Below are 8,353 nucleotides of genomic sequence, written 5' to 3'. Positions count from 1 at the left end.
CCTGGTATCTATCTAGAAAATTGTCCATTTCCTCCAGATTTTCCAATTTTGTTGAGTATAGGCCTTTGTAGTAGGATCTGATAATTTTTTTAATTTCCTCTGTTTCTGTTGTTATGTCTCCCTTTTCAGTTCTGATTTTATTAATTTGAATGCTGTCTCTGCGCCCTTTGGTTAGTCTGGCTAAGGGTTTGTCTATCTTGTTGATTTTCTCAAAGAACCAGCTCCTGGTTTTGTTGATATTTTGTATAGTTCTTTTTGTTTCGACTTGGTTGATTTCAGCCCTGAGTTTGACTATTTCCTGCCGTCTACTCCTCTTGGGTATACTAGCTTCTTTTTGTTCTAATGCTTTCAGGTTTGCTGTCAAGTTGTTGATGTATGCTCTTTCCACTTTCTTTTTGTGAGCACTTAGAGCTATGATTTTTCCTCTTAGTACTGCTTTCAATGAGTCCCACATGTTTTGATATGATGTGTCCTCATTTTCATTTAAATCTAAAAAGTCTTTAATTTCTTTCTTAATTTCTTCCTTGACCAAGTTATCATTGAGTAGAGCATTGTTCAGTTGCCAAGTGTATGTCGGTTTTCTGATGTTTTTGTCCATGTCAAAGACAAGTCTTAATCCATGGTGGTCTGATAAGGTGCTGGGGACTATTTCAATCTTTTTGTATCTGTTGAGGCCTGTTTTGTGACCAATTATATGGTCTATTTTCGAGAAGGTACCATGAGGTGCTGAGAAGAAGGTGTATTCTTTTGTTTTAGGATGAAATGTTCTATAGATGTCAGTTAAGTCCAATTGGTTCATAACTTCTGTTAGTTTCATTGTGTCTCGATTTAGTTTCTGTTTCCATGATCTGTCCATAGCTGAGAGTGGGGTGTTGAAATCTCCCACTATTATTGTGTAGGGTGCAATGTATGCTTTAAGTTTTAGTAAAGTGTCTTTTATGTATGTGGGTGCCCTTACATTTGGGGCATAGATGTTGAGAATTGCAAGTTCCTCTTGGTACATTTTTCCTTTCATGAATATGAAGTGTCCTTCTTTATCTTTTTTGATTACTTCTGGTTGAAAACTGATTTTATTTGATATTAGAATCGCTACTCCAGCTTGTTTCTTGGGACCATTTGCTTGGTAGATTGTTTTCCAACCTTTTACTCTGAGGTAGTGTCTGTCCTTTCCACAGAGGTGCATTTCCTGAATGCAGCAAAATGTTGGGTCCTGTTTACGTATCCAGTCTGATAGTCTATGTCTTTTTACTGGAGAATTGAGTCCATTGATATTAAGAGATATTAAGGAAAAATGAGTGTTGTTTCCTGTTATTTTTGTTATTGGCAGTGGAGATATGTTTGTGTAGCTACCTTCTTTTACGGTTTTTGGAAGATTACTTTCCTGCTTTTTCCAGGTTGTAGTTTCCCTCCTTGTGATGGAGTTTTCCACCAATTATCCTTTGAAGTGCTGGGTTTGTGTTGAGATACTGTGTAAATTTGAATTTGTCATGGAATATTTTGGTTTCTCCATCAATAATGATTGACAGTTTTGCTGGGTATAGTAGTCTGGGCTGACATTTATGTTCTTTTAGGGTCTGTATGATATCAGTCCAGGATCTTCTGGCTTTTATGGTCTCTGGTGAGAAGTCTGGTGTAATTCTTATATGTCTGCCTTTATATATTACTTTGCCTTTTTCCCTTACTGCTTTTATTATTTTTTCTTTGTTTTGTACATTTGATGTTTTGACTATTATGTGGCGGGAAGTATTTCTTTTCTGGTCTAAACTATTTGGAGTTCTGTAGGCTTCTTGTATATTTATGGACATCTCTTTCTTTAGGTTAGGGAAGTTTTCCTCTATAATTTTGTTGAGAATATTTACTGGTCCTTTAAGTTGGGAGTCTTCCCCCTCATCTATTCCTATTATCCTTAGGTTTGGCCTTCTTATTGTGTCTTGGATTTCTTGTATATTTTGGGTTAGTAGCTTTTTGTATTTTGCATTTTCTTTGACAGTTGTGTCAATGTTTTCCATGGTATCTTCTGCACATGAGATTCTCTCTTCCATCTCTTGTATTCTGTTGGTAATACTTGTATCTATGACTCCTGATCGTTTTTTTAAGTTTTCTATCTCCAGGGTGTTCTCCCTTTGTGATTTCTTTATTGTTTCTACTTCCGTTTTTAGATCCTGCATGGTTTTGTTTAATTCCTTCTCCCATTTGGTTGCATTTTCTTATAATTCCTTAAGGGATTTTTGTGTTTCCTCTCTAAGGGTTTCTATCTGTTCTTTGAGAGTGTTATTTATGTTTTTCTTAAAGTCCTCTATCATCATCATGAGAAGTGATTTTAATTCTGAATCCTGCTTTTCTGGTGTGATGGGGTGTTCAGGGCTTGCTATGATGGGGGAACTGGGTTCTGATGATGCCATGTAACTTTAGTTTCTGTTGCTTACGTTCTTGCGCCTGCCTTTTGCCATCTGGTTAATTCTAGTGCTACCTGTACTTCTGTCTCTGATTGAAGCCTGTCTTTCCAGTTGTCTCGCTTTTGTTTGGTCTTCTAGGAGTCCAGATGTCTTTGTGATTTTTTTTCCAGCTGCCCTGATTACAGTGGTATCTCTAGGATGCCTCAGGATATGGTGCCTCCAAGGTAGCAGTCCAGCTAGATGTCTCCTGTTCTGGGTGCAGTGTCTCCTCTTGGATATCTCAGGGTATGTTGTCTGACACTCTGAGTTCAGTTGTTCCTCTGTGGCTCTGGGTTGAGCGGACCTTCCAGTATGTCTCAGGTGGAATCCGGGGTCCACACAACTGCAGACCTGGTAGAGGTCTGGTCTGGGACTTAGACCCTGCAGGCCTCAGACCGGAGGGGGGGCGAGCAGCAGAAGGAGCGTGCTAGCGCTGGCTATGGGTTCTATGGATCCCCCAGAATGTGTCTGGGGGGCTCCTAGGTGCACTCACTCGCAGGCCTCAGACTGCAGGAGGGGCAAGCGGCGGAAGGGGCGTGCTAGCACTGGCTATGGGTTCTATGGATCCCCCAGAATGTGTCTGGGGGGCTCCTGGGTGCACTTACCCGCAGGCCTCAGACTGCAGGAGGGTGGTTATTGTTTCTCTTAATTGCCATTTTCACCCATCCTCTCTTATCATAAAACCACCCCAAGGCCCTCCTCAAGAGAGGTATACAGTCTCCATCCTCAGTTGTTTGAAAACAAAGAGAGCTTCGTTCTGGCAAGGAGCGATTCTCACCTAATGGGGCCCTTGTAGGGTCATATGGCAAATAGGGCAGATCTAGAGTCTTATTTGTTGTAAAGATTTTAGGAAAAACTGCTGCATCATGTCTGACCGGCATAGGTTTTGGAAAGGCAGATAGAATAGCCCAATGATATTCTCCCCATATACTAGGAACCCAATTCTGGAGAATCATCGTGAGAACTGGAATTAACTTCCAAGGAATCCATCGGTTCACTTCCAGGTGTTAGGATCTTTCTCATCAATCTTTCAGGTAACCAGAATATGTTATCTTCCTCCTGTGGAAAAACACAAACAGCTCCCCTGGATCTTATTAAGATAGGATCCGGGCCTTTCCATTGACCAGTCAAGACATCTTTCCATTTGACCATCTCCTTTGGCCTGTCAGGCTCTAAACAATGACGGTCAGCCGCCATATGGCCCTGACTGTCCAGATTTAGAAAATTAAGAGTAAAGAGTGCTATAGAGATGGTTACTCGTGGCACTGAGGGTAGAGCCTCCTCGACTCCCCCTTTTTGTTTTATTAAATAAGACTTGAGAGTGCGATGAGCCCGTTCTATAATGCCTTGTCCTTGAGGGTTATAAGGGAGACTCGTTAGATGGGTCACCCCCATTTGGTGACAGAATTGTCCAAACTTTTGAGAAGTGTAAGCTGGTCCATTGTCAGTTTAGGGATTTTAGGCTTTCCCCAGGCACTCCATGCCTTGAGACAATGTTGAATAACATGGGCTGTTTTTTCTCCAGCTAATGGAGAAGCAAATATAATTCCAGAACAAGTATCAGTAGAAACATGTAGATATTGTAATTTGCCGAAGGATGGGATGTGAGTAACATCCATTTGCCAGATCTGTAGTGGCTGGATTCCTCGAGGGTTAATTCCAACATGAGGCACAGGTAAGAATTGACAGCAATTTTGACATTGAGTCACTATATCTCTAGCTTCTTTTCTAGTTATGTCAAATCGACGACGTAACGTCTCAGCTGTCACATGAAATCTTTTATGAAAGTCTTTAGCCAAGTCCAATTTTGGCGAAAGGGCAATCATAATCAACTTTGTGGCTCGATCTGCCAGGTCATTTACACGGGACATGGGTCCCGGTAGGCCTGAGTGAGCCCTAATATATGTAATAAAAACAGGGAATCTTCTATTAACCAAGGTAAGCTGAATCTTTTGAAAAACTTCTACAAGTCTACTGGATGTCTTGATTAACCCAGCTACTTCTAATGCCTTTACTGCATTAACCACATAGAAGGAATCTGAAACAATATTTAAGGGACCTGGAAATATTACCAGAACCTCATACACCACTAAACATTCCACAATTTGAGGTGAGGTTTCATGATATTGTTTGGATGTGACTTTGTTATTAACCACATAGGTGCCCACTCCTGTTTTTGACCCATCTGTATAAACTACCATTCCATCTAGGAGTGGTTCCTGAGATACAATGCGTGGAAATACAATAGCTTGAGTTAAGGCAAATTGCAAAATGGGATGTTTGGGATAGTGATTATCTATCTGACCATTAAAGGAAGTGACCAACACCGCCCAAACATCAGAGGTAGCAGTTAATATTTGGACTTGATGGGCAGTATAAAGCACTATTAAAACCTTAGGTTCCCTTCCAAAATGGGTAATGGCTGCTTTTAGCCCATGAAGAGCAAGCTGAGCAACTGCATCTGGATATCATTCAATAATCTTTGCGGGAGAAGCATTGGGATGAACCCTTAACAAGGGCCCCTCCTGCCATAACACAGCAGTTGGTAAGTATCTAGTTTTAAAAACACATAAGTCAAAGGTTTTGGTTTCATCTATGCGTTTTAGCTGGGCATCTTGTAAGGCATTTTCTACCACTTGTAGGGCACGGCTTACAGCCAGTGTTAAGGCTCTTGGTGAGGAAATATGAGCATCCCCTTCCAAAATATCAAACAAAGGTTTTAATTCGGCGGAGGGAATTTTCAGGAATGGTCTCAACCAATTTATATCACCCAATAATTTTTGAAAATCATTCAAAGTGTGCAAATGGTCTCTGCAAATCTCTAATTTCTGAGGAACTATTTTTTCTGGATAAATAACTGTCCCTAGAAAGGAGCCAATTTCTGAAATTTGAACCTTCTCAGTAGCAATATGCAGGCCCCACTGTCCCAGGGTTTTTAGTAATAAAGGGTATGAGGTTTGTAAAACAACTAACTCCTTATGACACATAAGAATGTCATCCATATAGTGGGCCAACAACAAAGGGGGAAATTGTTTCCTAATTGGCTCAAGGGCCATCTGTACATACAGCTGACATATGGTGGGGCTATTGGCCTTGCCTTGAGGCAAAACTTTCCACTGATATCTTTTGTCTGGTTCAAGGTGATTAACAGCAGGTAAGGTAAATGCAAATCTTTGCCTATCTTGCGGGCATAAAGGAATGGAGAAAAAACAATCTTTAATGTCTATAATAATAATCCTCCATTGCTTAGGTAAAGTGGAAAGTAAATGTAGGCCACGTTGCACAGAGCCAAATAGCCGCATCTGCGCATTAATGGCCCTCAAGTCATGGAGAAGTCTCCATTTTCCTGATTTCTTTTTTATGACAAAAATAGGTGTATTCCAAGAAGAGGTGGAAGGCTCTAAATGACCAAGCTGTACTTGTTCTTTAATTAACCTTGTAGCAGCTTCCAATTTTTCAGAGGATAGGGGCCGTTGAGGAACCCACACAGCCTCCTCCTTAAGCCAGGGTATGCGCATGGAACCCTCAATGGCAACTAGGGAAAACCCAAACCTTGTCTTCCTGTATTACTCTCTTGTGAGATTGGGCTTAACCTTCCTTGTTCTTTTCTGCCAAGGCTTTTTCCTTCCTTATATCCCATCTTTTTCATAATATCGATAGCTTGTTGAGTGTACTCATTAGTTAATGTTAATCCTAGGTCTTGTAAGATGTCTCTTCCCCAGAGATTAATGGGGAGAGGAAGCACATAAGGTATAAAGCTTCCTGTTTGACCTTCTGGTGCCTGCCAAGTCAATGAGCATGAACTGACTACAGGGCTGGCTTCATATCCCAACCCTTGTAAGGAGCGGGACGATTGTGTAACAGGCCATGCCTTAGGCCACCAGTTGGAGGAAATAATACTTCTGTCAGCTCCTATGTCCAAAATTCCGATAAAGTTCTTTCCCTCTATCATTAATTGTAGGGTGGGTCTAGTTTTAAGGTCAACTACCAAGTGAGCAAAATCAGTCCCTGAAGAACCAAGTCCCTTGGCACCTCTAGGCACCCCAGTGGATGGGAAACAATTATGTAAATTTGGAAAAACAACCAATTGAGCAATCCTATCTCCTCCGGGAGAGATAGGAAATATGCCTTGTGGACAAGAACAGAGAACTTGAAGTTCCCCGGTATAATCTTGGTCTATCACACCAGGATGAACCACAAGCCCTTTCAAGGTAAGAGAGGAGCAACCTAGAATGAGGCCGACACTTCCCTCAGGCAGGGGGCCTTTAAAATCAACCGTGATAGGTTGTACGACCACATAAGGCATTAATAAGAATTGGGAGGTGGAACAGAGGTCCAATCCTGCGGAGCCTCTTGTAGCTCTGCAGCTAGAGATGTCCTCCGGTTGCTGATTTCTGTTCCATATTTTTTGGGGCCCTGGGATCTGGGGCCCCGAAACCCGTTTTTTGGAATACCTTCATCTCTTCCCACTGGTGGGGAATCATGTTGAATAAGCTTTCCTTGAATATCTATAACTGAGCGACACTCATTAGCCCAATGATAACCTTTTCTGCATTTTGTACAAAACCCTGGAGTTCTTTTTTGTGTGGAAGCACGAAATTCTCGCTTCAAATGACCTGGTTTGCCACAGTTAAGCAGACTTTAAGGCTGTCAGGACTTGGGCGGTTTTGGCTTTGTAAGATAGCCGCTACAAGGCCAACATTAGTAAGTGGGCCTCCAAGTCCTCGGCAAACCTTTATCCAGTCTGTTAACCCTTTGTTTCTTCTAGGGGTAATGACTGCCCTGCACTCTGGTGAGGTATTTTCATACACCAGTTGTTCTATCAATGGTTTAACTCGCTCTGGGTCTCCAAAAATCCTGCCTGCTGTTTCTGTCATCCTAGCCACAAAGTCTGAGAATGGCTCTTGGGGGTCTTGTAATATTTTTGTTAGGTGTCCCCCGGCCTCACCTTTCTTTGAGAGGGCCTTCCATGCTTTAATAGCAGCAGCTGAAATTTGGCCATATGCTCCCCAATCGTAATTTGTTTGGTCATTAACAAACTGTCCTTGTCCTGTTAACAGTTCAAACGTCCACTCTCTTTGATTGCCTTCCGCATTGGCGTTGGTCCTTGCCTGTATTTGAGAAGCACCATACCATAAGGCTTTCCATTCCATGTACTGTCCCATACTAGGGAGAGCAGCTTTTACTGTATTTTGACAATCATTCGGAGTCATAGCCATAGTGGCAAGCCTCTCAAGCTGCATGACTGTAAAATTAGCATCAACTCCATATCTGTTAACTGATTCAGCAAGTTCCTTAAGAGGGGCATATTCTACTGGTGAGTGGATGCGACCTCCCTCCGCAATCTCAAACACCGGAAAGGCTTGTAATAACTTCCTTTTATCTCCCTTCGACAGGAAGGAATCTGAGCAGCCCTTCCGAATGAGGCGGAGGGGCACTGGGGACAATAGGTCGGGAGGGCACAAAGGGCTGAGAAGCTGTGCGGCTCCTATTTCCTGTTTTGCAGTGGCGGCTGCTTATCTGGATGGTATCTTTCCTCCTCATAGCAGGCTGCCTGTTCATCTGAGACTTCCTCCTCAGAGGGACTTAGTTCCTCTGACTCAGAGCTATCAATCCCCAAGGCTTCCAGTTCCTGCACCAGATAAAGGGATTTCCTTTCTGGAGCCTTGGCTCCCTCCCCACATTTCTCTCCCAGGGTATCCTTACCCTTATCTTTCTCCTCACATTTCTCTCCCAGGGCGTCCTTTCCCTTATCTTTCTCCTCCGTGGACTGGGCATCTTTGGAAGGGCCTCTTTTCTTCAGTATACCTTTCCTTTTTTCTTTGCTAGCTTTCATCCTTTTACCTCACTCTGTTTCTGACATGCTGTCCTGTAATTCTTCCAGCACTCCCTGGCCTGTTGCTATAGCCAGACGGCAT

General features: G+C 42.4%; 1 pseudogene; it reads right to left on the bottom strand.

Moving 5' to 3' along the window:
- Positions 1-6,740: 6,740 nt before the first annotated feature.
- Positions 6,741-8,271, bottom strand: LOC117706799 (igE-binding protein pseudogene; annotated as a pseudogene).
- Between the last annotated feature and the right edge of the window lie 82 nt (positions 8,272-8,353).

Source organism: Arvicanthis niloticus, chromosome 4 (genome assembly GCF_011762505.2).
Source record: "Arvicanthis niloticus isolate mArvNil1 chromosome 4, mArvNil1.pat.X, whole genome shotgun sequence".
NCBI classification, from domain to species: Eukaryota; Metazoa; Chordata; class Mammalia; order Rodentia; family Muridae; genus Arvicanthis; species Arvicanthis niloticus.
The sequence above is the reverse complement of the archived record's forward strand: the minus strand, read 5'-3'. Positions and strand labels throughout refer to the sequence as shown.